Source organism: Lonchura striata, chromosome 2 (assembly GCF_050655825.1).
Source record: "Lonchura striata isolate lonStrDom1 chromosome 2, ASM5065582v1, whole genome shotgun sequence".
Taxonomy (NCBI): domain Eukaryota; kingdom Metazoa; phylum Chordata; class Aves; order Passeriformes; family Estrildidae; genus Lonchura; species Lonchura striata.
The window spans coordinates 91,590,835-91,614,643 of record NC_140704.1 but is presented as its reverse complement, the minus strand read 5'-3'; the positions used below and the strand labels follow the sequence as shown (position 1 = coordinate 91,614,643).

General features: G+C 38.7%; 1 long non-coding RNA gene across 2 annotated transcripts in view; it reads left to right on the top strand.

Annotated features, from left to right (window-relative positions):
• Positions 1–23,809, top strand: part of LOC146768334 (uncharacterized) — a 72,473-nt gene that overhangs the window by 22,522 nt on the left and 26,142 nt on the right. Inside the window, exons 2-3 of one of the 2 annotated variants that reach the window (XR_014953386.1) lie at positions 5,253–5,391; positions 21,613–23,809. The exon at positions 21,613–23,809 is cut by the window's right edge and continues 26,142 nt beyond it. This is a non-coding gene — a long non-coding RNA (uncharacterized LOC146768334). Of the gene's footprint in view, positions 1–5,252; positions 5,392–6,040; positions 13,917–21,612 lie in introns of those variants that run through there. The other variant, XR_014953387.1, reaches the window with a different exon arrangement.

The following is a 23,809-nucleotide window of genomic DNA, read 5'->3' as shown; positions in this document are numbered from 1 at the left end:
GAAAAATGCAAGTTCATTTAAGCTTACTGTCAGCAGTTAAGAGGTTTTTGCAAAGGAGCTTTGTCAGGAAAGTTTCTTCATTCCTAAGGCAAATACCTTGTCAAAAAAAAAAAAAAAAAAAAAAAAAGTTCTCTGAAAGAGGAAAGGCTTTTCAGAAAGAAAAAATCTTCAGTTATAATATTGGAGTAGGAATCTGAAAGACGGGTTATATTTCCAGTTCTGCAACTGACTTTGTGTGGTCTTGTGCAGATCACAAGTACTTGCTTGTTCAGAACTATCAATAAAATCTGAACAGTTTTATTTTTGGTTAATTGTCTAAGAGGAATAGACCTGTGCAATTCAGTGCTTTAAAACTGGGTGATTTACTCTGGCTGTCATATGTGAAGTACTTAGGAGAAAAGTTCATGAATACTTAAAGGAAATGTGTATATGTATATATATATATATATATATATATATATATATGCCTAGATTTCTGCTTGTTTTCCTGATATGAAATGCAAACTAGTGCTGATTTGTAGCTAGAGTTAGCTACAACCAACTTTTTGTGTGAAATTCCAGGAGCAGAAAACAGAGGCTGAAGCTGATGATTAAGTACAAACTTCTACAAAATTTGAGTTGTAGAAGCTCGTATATGTTTCATTTTAATCTCTAACACTCTTATATTTTACTAGAAAACACTGTGCCATTAGAAAGACTATATGGGTCCAGCCCAAGTATTCTGCCATTTTGTTCATGCTCTGATGACAGTTCTTAGGATCTTTTATTATGTGATAATATGTGGAGGCAAATCCAAGAATTCACTTACCAGGAAGCTTCTCAGTTTCAAAAGAACTGAGGGTTAGAAGAGCACAGAACTGGCTTGTAGTCCCTCAATTTTTCTTGCATGTGGGAAAAGCATAGACTGCTGCAGCCGTTCCGAAGGGAGATATATGACTGAAGTATCAAATGAACTTGATGTTATTAATGACCTCCATGGAAAAGCTTTATGAATTACCATCTGTTAGCCCCTTGCTGCCAAAATGGTACAATACTGGTGTGGCTGAATGTAAGGAGGCAGCACATCCAGAATTTTGTTACAGCATGCAAAGGCTGATAGCACTGACTTTGGGAGTGACCCAGCTGGGGTTTATTACTTTGTAGACTTGTATAGCTTTAATACTGAAGTGCTACAAATATCAATATCAGGCTGGCCTAAATAAGAAGTAGTAAGATTTACAGGAATTACGGAAGTGTCCCAGTTCTAGAGGTATTTACACCTTTAGTTATGCAACTGGTTAAGTAAGTAGAAAAGTTAATGTTAATCCAGAGAATTTAACAAACATAGTTCAGTATCTTTTTTCAGCACTGAAAATGAAGGAGCAGAAAATTTACTAGATTCACAATGCTAGTGCTAACAAGTTTTTAATTAAATAAAATTCATAGCTATATAATGTAACTATGATTTTTCTTTCCCCAGTTGGCCAAAAACTTTCTTTCCTGTTTTTTTTTTTTTAATGAGTTTCTGTTAACTTAGCTCTTCATTGTTTTTTAAAGAGAATGATAGTTCAGACCAGAAACTAGTTTAGGTAGCCTGTCACTGCTTCTATGGGAGAAACTTTTTGTGTGTGGATAGGATAAGTTGTGGTGAAATTCTGCCCCTGGCATGCCAGAAGTTACTCCAGTGGGTTACTGTCAAAGACACAAAATATTTTACTTATTTTTTTCAGTATGGAACTAGTGGAGAAAGTGGGCAGTTGGAGTAATATCTTTTCTTTGACAAGCGGGGAACAACAAAATTTGCTGTCATCTTGAGTCATCATTGTTCCATGGTTCATAGGTGACATGTGAATTGACACTAGTGCTATAGAAGCATATCCGTAGATGATGTTTTGGTCTTTTCGCTAGCTAGAGATGGTAACAGCAGTTTTTCATTAAGGTCATTCATCATGTTCATGACATTAAACCTCAGGGAAGCTACTCCCCATTCACCTTCTACCCTCTCAGCCTGTAGTGACTCTGTAAAGCCCTCATTGATAGTTTAATCGCCGAGAGGCAACAGGTATAAATTAATACAGATGATATTCCATCTGATGCAAGAAAACAATTTTCTTGCCCTGAGGATGGTGAAAATTGGAACAGGTTGCCCAGAGATTTTGCAGTGTCTCCATCTGTGGAGACATTTAAAACCCAGCCAGACATGATCTTGGACAACCTTCTCTAGCTGAGCCTACTTGAGCAGTGGAGCTGTACTTGATGACACAGAGGTTTCTTCCGATGCTCCTGTCATTCTGTTTCCCACTCAGCTGCATCCTTGAGATGAGAACTGCATGCAGTACACAAGAAGTGAGCATATAGGAATGTTGCACTATGGAAGAATATCTTCTTATGTCTTGTTTTCACTGCAGTTTTCTCTCCTGTCAGGTTTTTTGTCTGCTCAGTTGACTTCCTGAACTCCTTTTGAAGTTCCTTTCCTTCAACATAGCATTCAACTGCTTGCAAGTATCTAGTAGCACTCTCAATATGAGGTTTAGCTGTTCATTTGCCTCTCCAGGTCACTGGTGAAGATATGGAATAGAAAAGGTCTCAACTCTGATGCCCCAAAGACTCCACTGCTTGCTCTTCCTCCTGAAAAGTGATTGTCAGGCTCAAAGGCTCATGGAATAATTTATTAATGAGCCTTTATTATCCAGTCATGATCTTTCTGGAAATTGCTCTTCAATTGTCCCCACTATGCTCTTTAGAGCACTTTTGGACTCATTTGACAGTCCTGTAGAAAAGCAGCTTTTTGTGTTTATCATCTACACACTTTAGCCAGAAGTTCCACTGTTCTACAGTTGAGTTCCCCCAGAGCTGTCAAGTGACTGTCATCCACTTCTGGTGATGCAATGACCTCCAGTTTGTCTGTTTGGTCTAATACTGCCTGTGTCCTTGCTTTAAACTGGTACAGCATCTCTGAGCTGTCTGCTGAGATTACTGCATAAAGTGTGGGATCTCTCCAATACCTTCAGTAGCAGCAACTGATTGAAAGAGTGCACTGAGCTTCTTGGCTGTGGTTTCATCCTTCCTGAGTGCCTGTATCATAACATAGTCATCAAGAAGTCCTTTCAGCTTCCTTAATGGACTTGTTGGGTAGCTAAGATATATAGTAGTGGCTAGTATGGAGGATATGGAAGGCACACCCCAAATTCTTTTTCAGTCCCTCTGTTTTCTATGGTATTTCATTAACTCTTCTGATCTAGCTTGGATAGACTTTGTATCATTTTACACTGTAACTTCCTTTGAAATTATGTCCTAAAAAATCTCATTTATTGTTACAGTCATGGACAATAAGGCTTGTTGTAATCCTGGACCACTCAGAATCAGGCGAGACCCTTTTTGGCATCTCCCCAACACATACTTCTGTTATTATTGCCTTTGATTTGGATAGCTAAAGTGTCAGTGCTCAGTGTGCCACTTGGGTGCAGCACGTCTGTGCTGGCTCTGGAATGAACAGCTGTTACTGTTGTGACTGGTTACAAAATGAGCTTGTCATAATGAAATGGCTCACTGCAGTTATGTTCACAGCATACAATAAGAGATGAATCCCTGGGAGCTGGGAAGCAGAGGAAATCTGAGAACAGAGGATTGAAAAGTATTTCTGTAATTAAGTAGTTTTGTGTAAGTCCTGGACATCAAGTTAATACTTCACACCTGTCTCTCACCCTCTTCAGTTTCATGGGCCCAAGTGGGTTAAGAACACCACCTGATAAAACTGGAGTCTTTTGGGCTTCAACAGGTCAACAGTAATGGCTCTGTAATAAAACTTAGGGTCAGCATGTATAAAGAATCATGAACTATTCAAATTCTGATTTTTTAATGGGGCCTTCTAGATTTTCTCTGCAGTGATGAACCCTGACTTCCCTACTGTCACAACTGAGAATGTATGAAGCAAAGTTGAAACCCTTGATATTCTCTGGTAAAAGAAATGTAAATTACTTGGATTGAGATCTGTGTGAGAAGAGAGTTGTGATAGAATCAAAGCTGGTTTTTAAACAGAATAGCTGTTGACGAAATTGAGGCATCAAGTTAGCCTTTAGTTGTTTTACTTTCCAACTGAGTTTTTTTCTCTGTGCTGTGTTAATTAAAAACTTACATATCTACCATTTAGTGCATATATGTAAAAGAATGCTATTTTAAACAGAAATATTGAGAGTAAAAAAATATATATTGGCTCCAGAGGCAGAATAAGTCAGTCTTTCTGGAGAAAGTAATTAAGCTGGTGCAAGTAGGCTGAATCCTTCTTCCACAAGATATATCAGTACCTGACCTTGTTAGGGGAAACAAAGACCGTGGGATGCTTTTCTTGAATGCTCACCATCTCCAGGTGTTCTTGAGGAAGTCAAGCATGAAACTAAAGAGGAGTTTGGGTCTGGGATTAGTCCTAACTTTGTGTGGTGACTGGCAAACTTGTCCAAGTTTTGTGGGCCACTGTTGCTATTTGGTAGGATTTTATAAACCTCCTCAGTTTCAACAAATAGTTTTTAAAGAAACCTTGTCTGGTGATATTTGTTGTAGCCCATTCAGATATTCTTCAGTGTTTGAAGTGTCTGTGTGTGCCAAGAGTGGCTTAGTTTGGAGTAGTGCTCAAAGAAACAACTTTGAGTACTGATTGATTAGGCACAAGCCGTCTGGGTCCACCTGAGCTAAATTTCTTCCTATGTTACTTTCATGAAGAGCTAATGATTGGATGGATTCTTCTGGCCTCCTTTCCAGAAAAAAAAAAAGACACTTTCAGCCCCTCTTCTAGGATCATGTAGCCTGTGAAAGATGGGGAGTGGGCTGGAGAGGCTTAAAAACCTGTTCAGAATTTGAAACCCAGTGTGGGCCAGGGGCAGAGGGTTAATTGTGGTCTTTTTTTAATATGCTGTATGTGCATACATTTCAAAATAAAGCCTGCATTTTTCTTGGATGTGAAGCTGGGGAAGCAGCTTTTTATCAACCCTTACATCTGTTGGTGCCCCAGGATATACAGACAGTAACTATTGCCAGGAAACCCAGAATGTGACAAAATACTGGCAAACTGTGTTTGATCCGATTTCTTTGTTTGACACTGTGGTAGGAGTATCAATTAGCAGAATGACTGTATTCTAGCCAAATGAAGGAAAAATTATGGTAAACCAATGTTTGCAACTCTCTTTGCTTGTTTGAATGTGTCTGCCCTTCAGTAAGGTGATATGTCTGTTTGGTACATAACATTTTAGATCCTTATGTTTCCTCCTTACTCCTTACAGCATGAGGAAGTCACGTTTCTCCCAAAATAGTGGATGGGAAAAATCCTTGGGACTGTTGGTGCATAACTGACAAGCATTGCGTGGCTCCTGGCTGTTTCTGAAGAACTTGGAAACAGTGACAAAGATGCTTCACAAAAAGGTGAAACCCTTCACTGCAAATGGGTTGCCCCTAGAGTCTTTTCCTGCAAATCCTCTGCTTCATTACCCTGCATGGGTGGTGTGAGGGGTGGGGACAGACCTTTCCCCTGGGAATGCCAATTACAGTGTGCTTGTTTGCCCTGCAGGCAGATGTGAGGGTGGCTGTCAGCATTGCAGCAATACGGTCAATGAGTCAAGGACCCAGGATAGTCTGGGTGTCGGTGTGGTAGTTTCCAGAACTCATTTTATAGACATTGGTGTGCATAATTGAAAAAGTAGCAAGGGATTGATTTCTCTTTTTTTATCAAATACTTGGAACTGTCTGCTTGAGAAACAAAAGCATTGTTGAGGATGTGGAAATACTACTTATGATTCAATTGAAAGAGCACAGATAGAATCAGATTGCAGGATGTGCATTGAGGCAGATAAAGGAGTGGGTACTGGGCTTAAAACATCTTATTCTGCTACAATAGAATAAAATTGCCTCCCAAATCCCATTAGTTATCCTGTATTTACAGCAGGTGGGGAATGTATGGAATGAAAATATAATCTTGATTTTTTTTCATGACAAAATACCTCATAAACTTCTTCTATGTTTGTTACTCAAACACCATTTTTTAATAAAATGTTCTTGCTTTTTTGCCTGACAGATTCCACTATCTGCAGTAATCCCCCAAGATTCCCCTATCTGCACTTCCTGGAATGAAGAGAAGATTTTCTTGTACTTGTTGAATAGTGTATTGGGTTTGAAAGACCCTAGAAAGAGCTTTGAAAAATGAGTGTTAATTTTCCCACACCTTTCCCCCTTTTCCCACTAGGGACAAATACAATCACCATTACTGCAAATCCTGCAGTCGGGTTTCTTGCATTTGGTGAAAGTCTAAAGGAAATGAGCTGAGCATAGGTATCCATATGTGTATCTATTACCTGTCACAATGCAGGGTTAGAAAATTTTAACTATGGACTCAGATTGTCTTTCTGTCTCTGAGGCACATAGCGTTTTCCTTCCAAGCAGTAGAGTCATGGCCAAGTCTCTTAGCAGAACTAGTTTCCTCAGTCTTAAAATATAGAAGCAACCATATTTTAAAATTATTATAATGGTAGTGATGTGCAAGAAGAAAGAACTAGCCAACAGTTACACCCCTGTAAAATAACATGGATGTCATTTTGCAAAGAATGGTCTTGCAGTAATTAGGGTCAGCCCATTGCTCTAGGGTTACTCATCCTCTGTCAGGACTATTTGTTTATTCCTGGTTTACTACTGGTTTACTCCTCATGGTTTATTCCTGGCTACCAGTGTTTTCAAAGGTACAGTTTTACCAAAAGTGTAATTTTCAGCTCATAAAAGGCCCTTCAGGAGGAAGTCTGTCCTTCTGCACATGTACAGACTAACAGTGTGTATATTGTGAGGTTTGTGATGGGAACAGAGCAGTGTGGTCTGCCAAACTAGAAACTTTGGATGCTGACCCTTGGAAGAGTTTACCATTCTCGCAGCATGAGAAGCAGTAAGCTCTGGAGAGTGTGTTTCCAGAAGGAGATGGAAGTTCACAGTGTTTTTATTTAGGAGTTGCAGGATGTATTAGCTGCAATGGAGTAGAGGCTCATGGCTGAATACTTAAAAATCAAACATGAAGGTATAGTGTATATCTTCAGACTTTTCCTGTTAAGTGATAGTGAGTAAGAAGATATCACCAACTTGCCAGCAGTTTTTAAGTAACACATATTGCTGGTAATACATCCTTCTCTGAGTATCCTCTCTGTGTTTCTTGAAAATCTGGATAGCCTTAGGAAGAACCAGGCATTCAGGGGTTTCACAGCATTTCACAACATTCATTTTAGGATGTGGTAATGTAAAACCAGATAAAAATCAATGACTTGTGTAGGAAGGGAAACAGAGCAAAGAAAGACCTTTAGAAAAATCAGCACTAGTTATCTTTAAAAATGTGTCTGTATACCTATGGTTTCTGTCTCAGTTTCTTGGGGGTCCCTTTCACTATGATAACTTTTCTCACATGAATGGAAAAAGCTGGAATTAATGACCATTTAAACATAACATTAAACTAGATTTCTTAGTCTCAAAGAAAAATCTAATCTGGCATCTGTCATTTGAAGATGGTAAACAAAGTATTACATTACTGGAAGAGAGTAAATCTTGGTTATTTAGATTCTCTTACAGAATTTTGTATTGATTTATCCTTTCTTGATAGAGATTAAATGGTAGTACTCTTTCTTATGTCAAAATTGGTGGGTATTTAATCAAATGAATTCTCTAGATAGTTTGCAGGCATGAATATGCATGCACCATGCTCCTTTACATAACAGGTATTTTAATCCTATTTTGTCAAAACATAACTTAGATCAAAGCCCATTGAAATATTGTGGTCAGATATGAAGCTTTTGCCTAATGCCAGAAAAAAAAAAAAAAAAAAAAAGAAGAGGAAAGGATGAGATGGGAAAAGATTAAATTTGCTCAGAGCCAAAGCAATCACTCAGTATACAAGTTTTGCTTCCCCAGTGGCTGCTCTAATTTACTTTTGCAAGAATCATATTTTCCTGTTTTATCTTGGAGGAAAAAAAGCAACATGGAAATTCAGTTTAGATAGCTGTTCAGAGGTTGAAAAAGCTGTTCAGTCTAGATCAGTCTGGAGAGCTATGACCTGCTGTTGACAGGTTCAGCTATAGTAGGAGTGTCATTTATATCACAGGCAGGCTCATTCTATTTTCTTGGAACCAGTTATTCTGTAACTGATGTCAGTGAGAGACGTGATGGACATGAGTTCTGTGTCCTGTGGGAGGGAGAATCAGCCCAGGAAATGACTCCAGATGTCAGCATAGGGGGTCCAGATATGAGGTTCACAGTCCTGACTGGGCTGGGGTCTCACCTGATGGTACTTAGGTATTCCTGCAGGTCTCTTTTGGTTCCCTCCTGTAATGACTGCAGGTCCCCTCCCTCCTAGGGTCAGACAGTGAATAGCCAGTCCTGAGTCAGGCTCCTGGGGCACACAGCCATTTGCTGTTTCCATCTCTTTTTCTCCCACTCTGCTGCTCTGAAAGACTCTAGCTCTGTCAGCAAGGGACAGGCTTATAGTCTTACTCCCCTAGGTCTCTTCTTTCCTGACTGCCACAGGTTCAATTTCCTTTCATGTTGTCTCAAAACTGGCCTGTAGTTTTGTGATTTACTGGGCTGAAGGCAGGAATGATGACAGCCAGCCAGGCTTGCATGGTCACAAGGAAAGCAAGAGTTCTGTTAAGTGTCATTCTTGCCATATGTTGTGTGTTTTCAAATGTAAATTTGTTTGAACAATAGGCTCCTTCACAGAAAGAGCATGAAAACTGCAGATTGAGAGACAGCTGCTCTTCAGGCACGGCATTTCCTCAAGATCAGTAAATAGAGATAATGATGATTGCTCTGTATGGACAAAACAACACCCTAAGCAAAACTGAAATTTCTTAACAGACCTTCAAGTTCTCCTAATTTTCTCATGATAGTTTATACTAAAATTTTACAATTGTATGTGAAGGAACAATCCCAATCAGTGCTGGCTCATTGAAATTCATCCCCAGGTTCCTACCGGTGACTCCTTTATTATGATAGTATTGTTCTCCTGCTTCTGCTGGGAGTGAAGGTGTAATGGCAGAGTTTTCTCCAAGTTTTCTCATTGGCAAACCATCACATCATGTGAGTTTCTGGCTCAAAACCTCTATCTGGTCCACTCTCGTGTTGGCAGTTATTTTGGCTGCAGGTTTGTGATGGCTAAAAGTGGGTGGATGGGTTTCTCAGACTACAAGTCCACCCTATTGTGCTGGCTGAGCTTCTAAACTTCTGTGCCCAAAGCAGGTATGCCCTGGCTGCTGCAGGGAAATTTTACTGAAGATGGCAACACTTTCTTGTGTTCTCCCATTGGTACTGCTCTTTTACTATTTTTCTAAGTATAAAAACCAAAAGACGTTTCTGAGCAAAAGTACAGTTTTCCTTACAGTGGTGGAGCACATGTGCAGGCATCTGAGTAATTCTGTTGTTTCCCTTGAAAGAAAAGGTGTTGCCCAAGGTCTCGTTTAAAGTACTATTCTGGGAAACTTGCACCAGAAATCATCTAGTGTCTCCTCCAGCTATATTTCAAAATCCTGTAACTTGAGCTCCCATAGGAGAAAAGAAATTACTGATTCTCTCTCTTTTGTATGGCTTTCTCTGAACCTGTATTGAGTGTGGGAAAGGTTGAGATCTTGCTTTGAAATTTGCAAGTGAACTTGTGATGGGAGTTGTTTTGAAAGAGAATATTCTGCAGTGTGATTTTTATTTTTTTAATCTGAAGCAAAATTGTTGTGATGCTAAATGCTTTGTTGTTTTATTAGTATTATAATTCTAGTTTTCTGAATATGGTCTACAAAACATCTAGTGTGTTTTTCAGTCTATGGCTAAATCTCACAGTCATTCTTTTGATATAGTTAGATAATTCCTCATTTTTTTCACATATGTGAGAAGAGAAAGCTGAACATCAAATATTTGCTAGAAGTCTTGCAGGTAGAGAACATTTGTCTCTTGGGGTTTTTGTTGGGTATTTTGGAGTGGGGCGGAGTTTGTTGTTGCAATGTGTGTTTTGTTTGTTTGTTTTCATTTTTGGGGGTATTTAGGCCATTTCTTGGCAAACAGCCTCTGCAAGATGCTGCTGTTTTTCTCTGTTGCTTTAATCCAGGATAGTCCTACTTTTTTGAGACATAACAAAACCTTTTACAATATGAAAAATTACAGAATATGAAAAAAACTTCCATTTGACATCTGAATGATTTCTCTGTTGTTGCATGCTCAGTATAAGGTACCTGTAACAAATCTGTTGCATCTTTGGCATGTGCAGTAAGGACTGACGTTTATCCCACTTGTGGTTCTATCACAGGTAGTGGTCTGTATTTGATTGCCACTGGTTTTATGAGCCAGTGTTGCAGCAGGCAGATGGAATACACTTAATCTTTCCAATTGCAGAAGGAATAGAAAGTCAATCAGTGAATACCTGGATAAGCTTTTTGTGCAATTGAAAATCAAATAAATTTTGGAGCTCTAGCTTTTGACCGTTTTTGCAGTTGTAAGCATTCATGATTCTTATATGGAAGGTGCAGGCAGATGTTTGGGCTTTGTCTTAATGCTGGATGAGCAGATCTAGAGTTGGAGATCTAATGTCCTATTCAGTTCTGTTTGCCTCAGTCTTCTCAGTGGACTGAAGGGTGAGACAGATGAGTCATGGCTGGTGAGTTACTTGCTCAAAGCTCACTTGGCTTCTGAAAATTAAGTTTTGGGCTAGTATGTATTCAAGTTTTTCCAGCTACCTCTCAAATTTCCTGCCAACACATTTTGCTCAATTGTTGTGGACTGTAGATATTTCACCAGTGCAGATGAAGCCTGGCCAGAGCACCAGCTTTCATGCTGTTGTTGTTGCCTACTCTCCTTTGCTATATTCTTTGTGGTCAGTGACAGAACCTGAGGGAATGGCCTGAAGTTGTGTCAGGGGAGGTTTAGGTTGGATATTAGTAAAGTGTTCTTCAACCAGAGGGTGGCTGGGCACTGGAACAGGCTCCAGAGGGGAGTGGTCACAGCATCAAGCTGTGTTCAAGAAGTGTTTGGACACTGCTCTCAGGCACATTGTGTGACTCTTGGGGTCAGTCCCTTGAAGGGCCAGGAATTGGACTCATCAACCTTTTTGGGTCCTTTCCAACTCAGGATATTCTGTGAAAACAGATGCATTTCAGTCCAGGAAATCTAAAGGTAGTCTCACAGTCTAAAGATCTGTCTAGTGCTTTGCTATCTTTACTCATCCAAAACGTTGTTGTCAAATCTAAATTTGCAATTTAATCTAGTTATTCAGGCTATGGATCTAACCAGGTGGATATGGGGAACAGAGGATTTCTTTGCTCTTTGAAGCAATCATTGATAAATATAAAAAGTATTGCTATGTCATCCCGCAAAAAAAATTGCCTTTTGCTCCTGAATAGTAAGTGATTGTTTTTACAACCACTCTCACTTCCACACTTGTCTTTCTTACAGAACTAAGGCATATATATATCTCTTGCAATTGAAAAATTTAAAAAGGCTTAAGAGAGATTTCTTTCACTGAAAAAAAAAAAGAGTTAATACATTAATTGCATGAGCTATATTTTAGATGAAGTACACAAGATTCCAGTATAAGTTGAATGTTGCAAGCTTATATCATTAAATGTATATGGAAAACCATGCATACTTTTCAAAGATTTGAGATGTTTTTTAAGAAGCAAAACATCTCCCACCATTTTCAGCTCCAGTGCAATTCAGTTGCTTTTGCTCCCTTTTCTTCTGGGTTGTGAGTCTGAATGGGTTTGTGAGTGTTATGACAGTGTCCATATGTGCAGACAAGTGGCCTGGTGGACAAATGTATGTCCAAAACTACTGGTAATCCAACTGCTCTTCTGAACCTGGTGCTTCTAGTGCTGGCAGAATTAAGATCTATTGGAAAGGGCTTTGCAGCGCTGGGTGAGATTCAGTTGATAAAGGCTTTATAGCTGGTTTTATGTGTTTCCTGTGTTAAAACTTTACAAGCTAAAACTAAAACCAGACATAAAGAAAACTGAAACAAAGAAAATAAATCATTCCCTTTCCTATACCTGAAGAGGTGGGGTTCTTGTTTGTTTTACTGTATCAGTGTTATTAGTCAGTTTTCTATCCTGAATATTAAAGAAACTGACTAAGAACACATTTGTTTCTGTTTGTTTATGTGTTCTACAATCTGACTGACATCACTGCAAATGTATACATATCTGAGAATGAATCAGACATAGGAAATGAAATCATCCTAATACACTACTTATTCAGATGTATTCTCTCTGTGTAGAAAAACCACATATTCAATTTATCTTTGACAGACCTGAAAATCCTACCAAATATCTCTATATAAATCCCAGCAATCTATTTTCATTATATTTATTTTTAAAAATGGGAGAAAGTGTTTCATCTTATAAATGGGGTGTATGGGTTAAGTTCTGGAAGCAATGAATATTCCAGAGAAAGAGATGCGACAAATAGATTTCATCTTTGTCCACACACACCATCTTAATTGGACAGAAGCAACTCTTTGAGGATTGAGAAATGACTGTGAGCCACAGTGAATTCTAGAAGAACTTGTGGAAACCCTAGCACTAGTAATATTTGTATCAACTGGTTCAAAAGCAGGTGGTTGAAAGAGCAGTGAGAACTTGGATCAAAAGTGAAAATTTGCCAAGGAAACAATATTAAAGGACTAGTACTGTAAAACACATGTGGACTTAGAGAAGACAAATATCATTTGTACTTCATTGTGAATGACAGCTGCCCCAGTATCCAGAAGGATGTTTGATAGTGACTGATAGAAGACAATTCCCTGTATGGAGTCATCAGCTCACAGCTGAGTCACCTTGTTTTCTCAGAGGCCTCTGAGACACACCCTCCCCAGCTTGTGATATTTTGGCAAAAATTCAGAAGGGACTGTGTAGCATTTTGAAAGGTGTGGATGTTTCTCTTGTTAGTGACTTAGCTGCTTTTGTGTCCCAAAGGACACTGGCTCTGATCTTAGATCAAAGGTTTCACACACCAAAGAACAATCCTGCCCCACTGAATTATCTTATGTTCAGCAGGCTCTTCTAGCACTCAGGATCTTTATCCATAAAGATGCTCCTTGTTTTCAGTTTCTTTCTTTGCATTCTTTCTCCTCTTTGCCGAGTTCCTCTGTTGCCTATTTTCTACCTCCTGCTGCTTCTCACAGTTACTTACTTGTCTCACCAGTATTTTACACTGCATTACCATCATCTGTCCTAATGCTTCCAGATACTTTTTTAATTTCCTTTGTGTATCAGGGCTTCTCACCCTTGTTAGATAAGTCACTTATCTAACCATTCCCACATGAACTACCAAACCATGACAAGAAAAGGAAAGAAAACTTCCTCTCTGTAGTATGAAATCTCAGTCCTGGCGTTATTTGTTTTCTGCTGGGGGCAGAAGATTGTTAGGGTTTGCATTCTTTTTATTTACTATTTATTGTTTAATGAGAAGGGGAAAGAAATCTTTTCAGAGGAAGTGCAAAGCAGTGAATAACATGCTCTAGCTGTTCCTGAACTGCACAGAAATTTTGAGACTGTGTCATATGCATTCTCCTTTTCATCCTTGTCTCTCTTCCAGAATACAGCATTGAATTCAGATTTACATCATGTCTGGCCAAAAAATAATACTGGGCAACTCCTCTTACTACTGTTCTATTTTCTCCTTGTTGAACTAAGGAATTTGAATTAAGTCTGAGGGAGAATAAAAAAAATCCTGCTGCCTTCCTTGTACTGGCTATATGTCATCAGATTAAGTCCATAGATGATATAAACCAGCACACTGCTCATGTTGCCTCTGTGTGTGTTGCTTGCACTGAGTTTGCTTGGCAGGTTGTCACTGGGCATTTATGACTTGGTAGCACAAGCTGACCAGCAAAATCAAACAAATTGGTATGGAGTTTTGTTGCCAAAATGTCATAGTTTGACACTGGCACAATGCCAGTGCCCCCATGAAAATGTAATCTCTCCATTGCATTTTCAAGTCAGCAAAACCACCTGTAGATTTTGGTGAGACTTGCAAACAGTCTCATCTCCAGGAAAAATGACAAGAATAGTGAGGAAATGAGTTGGTGGAGTCTCTGTCCCTGGAGATATTCAAGGGGGGTTGGCCAAGATGATCTCTAGAGGTTTACAGAATATCCTGACTTGGAAGGGACTTGCAAGGATCACTGAGCCCAACTCCTGCCCTTTCACAGGGCTATCCCTATGAGTTACACCATGTGCCTGAGAGTGTTGTCCCAACACTTCTTGAACTATGGCCTTTCAACACAAACCACTCCGTGATTCTGAGAGTTTTCTAAATTATATTTTTTTATTGGGAGCTCTAGTAAACATAATTAAAATAACAGAAAAAAACAATCTTAAAGGAAATAAAATGTCATATTTCAACCAAAACGAAAATATTTTTAATTTTTTAGGCACACTCTCTTGCATTTCAACAACTGAAAATATAAATCAATTTGTTTTGTAGGTCAAGTGTTGAATATCCTGGAATTCACTTGCTTTCCTTAATTCAAGGACTAAGCCTTTTAAAACACACTTCTGAAAAATCATTGAGTGTTGTTTTATTAAGCATCGTTTGTGAAAGAACTTTAGATTATAATACTACACTGGCTGACTAAAATCTTCCTGTTGACATAGAAAATAAATGGAAACTGCTTTTAATTTCTTTTTTTAACATCACCAGGTTCAATTCATATATATAGAAAGTGCTGTAGGCTTGGCTGGCTATCTGTTTTTATAAATTGCTATATGCTTTTGAGACTATTGAATTATGTTCTGGAAGTCCAGTAAGTCAGCTCTACAGCTGGCTTAGGGTGCTAAGAGGGGCAGTGCTGTGTCTACCCCTAAAACACTACAGACTTTGTCATATATCTGGTGGATCACAGGTCACCCCACACAGTAAAACTCCCGACTGTATTGTTTGGGAGTGAAGGACTCCGGAGTGGTTTGTGTTGCTGATCTTAATTGCAGCAACATCTTCCTAGATAAGAATTGAATCAATGCAGCTTCACAGTCTTTAAGTGCGTGTTTCTGTGAAACCGAGCATCTTCTTTCTGCTGTTGTAATTGATTCTGAAGAGATCATGACTCCTAGCAAGATGAAAAATAAAATCCCTAGGAGTTTGCTTGTTGGGCACTTGTTTAATAATAGAGGGGGGAGCAGAAGAGACAGACATATATTTTTGCCTTTTTAAAACCATTTGCCTGTTTTGAGTGTGTGTCAGGAGTCCAGCTGACAAAACTCTGTCTACTAGTGAAATCAAGAGTGACAGAATGAGGACATGAGGATATTACTTTCTTAGGAATATGAGACTGAAGTCATACAAGGTGTCAAATTAAGAGGTAGCTTGTATAGGTTTGGTCTGAATCTTGCTGATATGGTATCTAGAGACAGAAGTGAGAGCTGACATGTTTTAAGTTCTCACTCTGGTTTCATCCTTAAATGCTGATGCTTCAAGTTGTAGCCTTTTCTGCTTAAGCTCTTTGTTAAATAAAGTGAGTATTCACTTTACTCTGAAAACTCTAATGAGCAAATGAATCTGCTGCTATTAAACTTCTTTGATGATCCTCGGGAAGAATCTTTGCTTTAAAGGATTTGTTTTGCTGACCTGAGGGTTGAATTTGGAATCTATTTTACCTTGAAAATTCTCTAATGTGTAAAGATGAAAAGTGGTGACATCTGTAATCTCTGCAGCAACTGTCCCTTTTGCTGGCACAGTGATCCCAGCTGGCACCAGGCATCTTGCTGAGAAATGCAGGCACCTCCTTGGGCTGGTTCAGGCCTGTACTGTCAGTGACTGTGTATTTCTGCTTTTCTATCTGCTTGGAGCCCATCGATCCCATGATTTCGCAAGGTTTCATTTTCTGAATGAAAACCACTGTGTGACAAATCTTTGCCAGGAGAAGCAATTTCATAGAATGGGTTTATTTTTTTTTTCCATTTTCATAGCAAAGGTCACAGCACAGAACAAAACCTTAGGGATTCTGAGCTTGCTATTTTCACAAGTGGTGTGGTACACAGATCAATGGTAATTTTCTTATGTTGAAAAGCATTAATATTGACTATGAGAATAAAAAATAAATTTGAAGCTAATAAAAAAACTGAAATACTGAATTTGCATCTAGCAAAGGGAAGTTAGGCAAGCTAAGAAGGGTAGCAGGGCAAACAAGAAGGAAGATTTGAGAAAAAAAATGGCAAAGAGAAGGTCTGAAGCTTCAGCTGTTCTCAAACATAATCCCACATTTCTTCATACTCATGTTTTCAGGTTTGTTGTAAAATATAATCCTTTCCTGAGAAGAAACATCAGAGCAGCTGTGTCATTATGGCTGCTTTTGATAATGCTATGGGGCCACAGTTAATGGGGGAGATGATGTGTATCTCATAGTTCATGCAGCTGAAGGTGTGTATCTTGATGAACAAATGATTGCTAAAGATCCAATCAACCTTATCCTTGTGCCAGCTGCTTTTCCAGTATGTCTACCTGAGGATATTCCTACCACATGTTCCACAGTTTCTTTTAACTTTACTTTGTCATCAGAAGGTGTTTCTGGAGGGTTTGCTATGTATGATACTTTCAAAATAGAAAAAAGTATTGCATTTACAATAGGTGTCCAATAGAAGTATCTTGGGTTGCAAGGTAGCATTGAACATACCTATCGTAAAGCTGGGAAACCACTCTCAATTACGCTATCCTGCATCTTAATATCTTCAAGATGCAGCAAAAAATTTCCTTATTTAGAAGGAATATGTGTGGCAGGATGGATTGTAGGAGAATAGAGATAGTGCTGAAGGCAATCTTACCCCTGAGGAGTTGCAGCTGTATAGGAACAGGTCTGCCCTTAATAGGTCACAGCTATGTCCAGTAAGGATGGGTGTTATAAAAGAGTGGATTAGCTGGTTGAGAGGAGACTTGGAGTCAGTTGTCTGCGCTGCTGTGAGGAGCAAGGGTCAGGCAGTTGTACTAGGGACGGAAAGGGTCAGGTGTTCATGATAGGGACAGGTAGGAGTCAGCCAGCCATGTGAAAGAGAAAGAAGAGGAGTCAGTGCTGCGAGAAGCTGCCCATGAGAACTCACAGAGAGAAGGTACGAAAGCCTTACAGTAAGGCAATAAACCAACAGTGACAATCAGTACCCATCCACTGTCTATTGGTGCCAAGCACCAATGCCAGCCATTGGTGGCCTGTATGGGGATGAGTTTTGACAAATATGTTGTTGATATTAGTGAGAAGAGCAGGTGGAATATTGCTGCTGTATTCTATGGTTCAGTGTGTGAAATATTGATATTGGCACATTCTGATGTTTGTTTTTTTTTCTTTGTTCCTCTGCAATTAGGATTTCTACATCTGTAAAGGATGGCTTTTATACTTTGGTGTGCTTGGCTTTTGAACACTTATGGTGGAATGTGTATATAATTAGAGTCCTTCCAACTAGTTTATATATTCTTCTTCAGAGTTCTGGTGAACATTTGGCTAGATGTGTGAAGTTTGCATACAATTTTAGAGATTAAATTAATTTACCTTTTCTTGTTCTTGTTGGATATTGTACAATTTTCATACGGCGTAAATTTCATGTTCTGGGCTGATTCCCATGAGGAGATTAAAAGGGTAAAAATTATGCTAATGAGACCCAGAAGCTTAATTATGGTTCTGACATCCCATAAAGTAATCCCTTTTCATTCTATAATGCAGAGCAATATACAGTGGTATGGAGAACAACCACAAAACTGTTTCCCCTGTTTCTGGAGTCCTGTGAAGGAACTTGATGTAAACACCACAGAAAGATGTTGCGAAACCTACATAAATTGCTTTTGTGAATTTGGTACTGTCATGATATAAGGCTGTTTGTGTGAGGGGTCGGACACCCTGGGGCTTTTATCTCTCTGTGGTAACAATGAAAATGAATGTGACTGCCACATGGTTTCCTCTGAACTGAGAAAATATTGTTTGGACCAGTTAAAGTAGCTTCAGGGCACCTTTCCTCTAAAAATGCTTTTTCTGCACTTGCCATGCTTTGTTGTCTCAACATATAAAGTCAAACTGGGAAAGATCTTCTAGAGCATTGGGGGCAGTGGTGATCCACTGAGAGTCTTGCACATTCAGCATCTTCCTTCTTCTAAGTAATTGACATGGGATTGGGCTCTGCAAATAGGTCCTGCTGTTAGATGAAATCCCAGTTCAAACAAGCTTGAGATCTGCTGTTCTAGGTATATTTACTGGTCTTTCCTATGAAGTGATTTTTTTCTCTTAAGTTTCATATTAGGTTCTGAGTTGTTAGCAGTCTCCTTTCTTAGCTTGTTCAATGTCTGCAGTTTTTTTTCTCTCTCCTGCTTTTCAGCTATCTCTGCTTTTTGTTACTTTTTATTGCATTTGTATATTATCTCCTTCAATTTTCTTCTATCTTTTTGAAGCATGCTGAATTTTAATGGGTATGTAAATTAACATTATCCTTCCCTGTGTAGGAAGCTGGCCTGCTGCAGTTCCCTTCATGCCCTCTTGACATTTTAAGCTTTACATCCAGATGGTGCTGGCTAGAAAAAGGAATATCTCTCCAACGCAATTTTCATAGGGAGAAAAATATTCTTCCTAGCTTGTGGGGTGGGAAAGGTTAGAACAAGGAATTATTTTGGTACCAAATTGGATCAAATGCTTAAAAAAACCTAGTTTTTTTAACATAGTTTAAATATTTGTGAGGAGAAACCCAATGAACCAGTCAACAACAAGAAAGAAAGATTATTTTGTTTAAAGCCATTCCCCAGGCAGTGAGAAGAAGCCCAATGAACCAGTCAACAAGAAGAAAGATTCTTTGTTTAAAGCCATTCCTAGGCCATCAGGGTGTTCAAGGTTATGGCACTGCAGGAACCAGGGTTCCAGCTTGGTAGGTAACTGGCAGAATGCAGGCTCTCCCAGAGTTTTCAGTCAGCTTTATTTACAGTAAATTCATAGCATAGTAAAATTTTTGCCTCCTTAAAGTAAGTAGTTGCTTTAGAGCTCAATACACTAAATTGCCCATAGATTGGTGTAAGGAATGCATAAAGATTTTGTCTGAACACCTATTTTTCTGGTAAGATGATACAAACCCTTAAAATTCCTAGCAACCATTTTTTCCCTGCACTGTTCATACCTTAGGTATGGACTTAATTTTGCCCTGTCTTAGAACAGAAAGTTTTGTCCTGCAACAAGCCATCCACTACCATCAGAATTACAAAGCATCCGTACTTGTGTCCTGTGAACAGACTTACAAAAAAGCTGTAACAGCAAGAGTTGATAATTTCATATTTATGAAAGGAAAATGAAGCAGGGCCATGAAATTTTCAAATTAAGTAGACCATGTTTTATTGGAAGGTCAAAGACTCTTCAAACTTCCTGAGAGATATTGGGCATCCCTATGTGCCACCAAAGAAGATCCTGCCCTTTTCCTTGAGGTTTAGCATGCAGTAATATTTTCAAAACTGCTTCATGCCCAGCAAAACAGAAGGTTGGCTTTGAAGTGGCTCTTAGTGTTGCTGCTGGCAGAGTAACTGCAGCAGTACACTGCTCAGTTTGCAGAACAGCAAATCATTTGTCTATGTGTAATGAACATCACTGAAGGTAACTAAGGGCTGTGAACCACTCTGTGTATGCTAAACTTCCACAGAGTGCATCCTCTTTGAAGATGCTCTAATTACGATGAATTCCCTTTACATCCTTCATTGACCTTGATTAGCCTATGGAAGTCTGTGTTGACAGTAATAAACATTCCAAAGGGGTAGCAAGGGCATGCTAACTGACTAACTATTGCAGCACTTGCCAGAATATGAAAAATCTGTGTTAGATTTTTTGGGTTTGTTTTTTCCAGGGATCTATCCATCCTTTTGAACTCTCCATAAGGAGCCTTGGCATAACTTCAATTAGTTTTCTTGATCGCCTTGTTCATGTTCTTTCCATTTTGAAGTAGATTGTGCCTTCACAGCACTCACCATCAGAGCATGAAAAGTCCTTCTCAGCAGCTGAATTTAGATGTCAGTGTCCAAATAATCTTACTACATCAAGTTTTGTCAATTTATTTTAAAAATATAGACACCCTGAGAGCAGCACAGTCCTTGAAATTCTTAGCTTTCTTTCTTAAGAGTACATGTTATTTTATCTTTGTATATTACCGTTTTGTAATAATTCTCTAACTTTGAACTAGCTTCTGATTCTATTCAAGATGTAAGTAAACTTTATTGAGTTTTTATTTTGCTGCACCTGACTTCGATATTATTTCAGAAAACAAGGTGAGGATGACTGTATTTTGTTGGTAAGCTTTCACATGTTGCAAGGGTAGGGTTAGCAGTGAGGATGAACTCATGCAGAAGTTCATTTCCTGCAACAATCCTTTCTTCACCTTATTTGCATTTACCTGTTATAAAAGTGTTCCTCATTTTAGAACTTAAGCAAATGTGTGAGGGGGAGAGAATATACCCTATCATATCTAATTCAACATAACATTCAAAGGAGAGCTGCTCTGTCTGGCAAATAGGAGTGTATTTGCTCCATCTAATAATACTTCTAACTTTGCAAAGAATAGGGTTTTGTAAAAAATATTGCTCTTGCCATGTTTGCTCTATTTAACAGCAGAGGCACAGTGTAGAGGTTGTCTTTACAAAGAAAGCAGGTAAAGCCCACCTGGAAAAGATGTGTTTATGGCAGGCTCCGTGTAAGTGTCTGATTTCTCAAGGGACAGTACAGAGCTTTCCATGCAGAACCAAAGCTTACTCTGTTCTTGCCAGCATCTCATCAAAGGTATTGAAATAGGTGTATGAACTGAGGTTTATTGTCACCTGCCCTGTGACTGGTGACCAACCTAGAAGTCTGACCCCACCAGTCAGGTTGCGATCTTCTCATGTGTCCTCTGGTGAAAAGTAGAGCTTTAATTACTTAGGTGCTGCCTTTCACATTCAACTGGCTTCATCTGCCCTACTAAACTCCACACCATGCTTGCAAGTGATGTGTTCATCCCCTCTTTGCAAAGCAGAATCATGGCAGAATGATGGCAGGTTTGTTGATGCTGAAGCTCAGTAAGCACAAATTCAGACTTGGTTCTGTCTCTGTGTGTGCAGCACTGAGCATATTTCTGTGTTGTAGCTGTATTGCAACAACACATTCACACCTGAAGTTTGATTTATTTGTTTGATATTTATAAGTTCTATATTTTGCAATTTATTGTAATAATGAGCCCTCCCATTAAATACATCAAAGCTATGTAGAGAAATATTTTGTGATACCAATGAGATACAGAAACTATTTTTATATTAAGCATATAAATAAGCAGTGTGTTTGTGTGTGTGCTTTCAAACCGTTGTTTACCTGAGTGTGTGATATCAATAGGGTTATGTAAATCCCTTGTGTGCATCAGAAAATAATCTTTGAATGTTATTCTCACCATATAACCAGGCTAACTGATAGCACAGACTGTTGTTGTCAATGAATAAATTAAGTGATAAGTATGTGAAATTCATGACTGGTGGCAGTAGAGTATAGGATATTGTGGATTATGTAGTCACGATTTCGAAGTGTACTTTGATTTGTAACCTGATTGGATACTGAACTAGGTAATGGAGCAAAAAAAAAAAAAAAAATTATACTCAAAACATATCCTTCATCCACAGGAAAAGGCAGGTGAGGCATTAACAGTGGCACCCTGAGCATCAGAAGCTAAAGAATTGACAGCAACTGCCTGGTGGCCTGACATCACCTGGAAGTGAGCAACAAAATGCTGGAATGATTGGCCTGACTGAGAAATGCAGAATAAAAGTGTCAGTGTTTATAAAGACCTCCAATTCCCACTGTCAAATGCAACTTTTGGTGAATTTTAAAATGGATAGTGCTTCTAAATTATGAGTCTTGTGACTTTATCAATTTCTGAAATCTCCTCATTGCTTTTGTGATGTATCAGTCTTTCAATAATTAAAGTAGTAGTCAGCTTCTCTTTATGAATTATTTTTCCTTTCTTTTCCCTTGATATAGTGTGTTCAGAAATGGTTCTGCCAGCTTCAGCTGTAAATCTCAAGTCCATGACAATGGAAATGATTTTGTGAAATAAATGGCAGTGTGAAAGATAGGATGTTGACCATAAAAATGCCCACGTTGTGGTTAGAGTTCAGATGTCACAAATCTTAGTGAATGTGGAAAGAGGAAGTGAACAAAGTCATGAGATATCATTATGGGGTTTTTTTTGGTCTTATGGGAATGTGTAAAAATAGCAGTAGGTCTGTGGCAAATATGAGAAGCTGTTGTATCTTTCAGATAAAAAAGCTTGTCAATACCAAAAGACCTGAATATTTGAAATTTTGTTGTTCTTCTCTGATAGATGGGTTTAATTGTATCTTTGGCTGGGTAGATGTTGGAATCCTAAGGTGCCTCATGAAGAAGCTTCAGTCACAAGGGAGGCTGTCCATCATAAACAACAAGAGGGTTGTTATGGTCATAAAGCTAGCAATGCCTAGTGACTTTTCTAGTGTTTGTCGTCTATGTCATCCTTATTTACCCATTAAATTCTAATAGAAGTGTTTCTCTTTAGTCTCTTTGCTGTTATGCGTGGTCTCATTCCTTGAAATTTCCTGGAAAAGAACCATAGTTCAATTCCTATTTGGTAATGAGATCCTGTTGTTCTCTGGAACAGAGCTTACTCTGACTGTGTTAAGGAGTTCTGGCCTAGGCAGAAGGAAAGAAATTGGAAGAGGTTCCAGCACTCTGTAGGAGGTTACAGTAAAGTCCCTTGTGCCACTGATTGTTTTGGGGAGTCTGTGGGGAGATTGGGCAGCATCCAACTGATAAGTGGGATCAAACTAATATACAAGCGGTTCTTGAAATTTTACTTCCCTGGAAGAACCAGGTGTAGCAGACAGAGAATGCCCACATCCAGCTTCATGGGTGAGATAATGTCCCCAGACTGTAAATTTGCAAGAAATGGTGTATTCTTCAGTGGCAAGAGCACAGACCTTTTGAAAATATTGGCATTCTCCCAGTCTGAACAATGCTGTTTGTCTTAACACCTCTGAGAAGTGTACTGAATTTACGGCTGTGGACAAAGAATTTAGAAATGTTTACTTGTCGGCTTCAATTGAAATATTGTTTTGTGTTGTCCAATTTCCTGCTGTCTTCTTCCTTATAAGATTCCTATTGAAGTTCTGCTTTGTTTACATTCATCTGTTGGATTCTCTGTCTGTAGGGAGATAAATGTCACTAGTAAGTCCTAACCCCGTCTCCATGTCTAGGCTGTCAATTTTCTAGACCAGGGGAAGCTTGAGACCATGCTTGTCAGTTGAAACAACTAGAAAATGCATTTTTGTCACAAAAATGTATATAATTTACTGATCATGTTTCTTTGCAGTCCTTGCTGGAAGATGGGTTAAGCTAAGTGGTAAAAATAAGAAGTTGTGCAGAATCTAATTAGAGCATTTCTATATTGTCCAGAGTTTGTGTATTGTAAAGGCTTTCTGTAATTCAACTTTCCTTTTGATTAATGTATTTGACATTCTTTTAAAATAGTAATTTAAAAGTTATTTTCCATTTATAATAATGATATCTGGGTTCACTCTGACTGTTACTTATGGCTCCATTTTAGTCTGGAGATAGATGAGTATGGACAAATTTTTGCTGGATCATTGAAGTTGTCTAGGTATTCAGAGATTGTAATAAGATCAGTTTTCTCATAACTATAGCCAAAGGGAAAATCAATGAGTGACCATGGCACATTTTCCTTGGGTATGAAAAATCAATGAAATATGCAAATAAGTATTTCACTAATATGACCTGGAACCATGTGTGCAGGAATGTGAGCCTAGAGGACATGCTGAGAAAGTG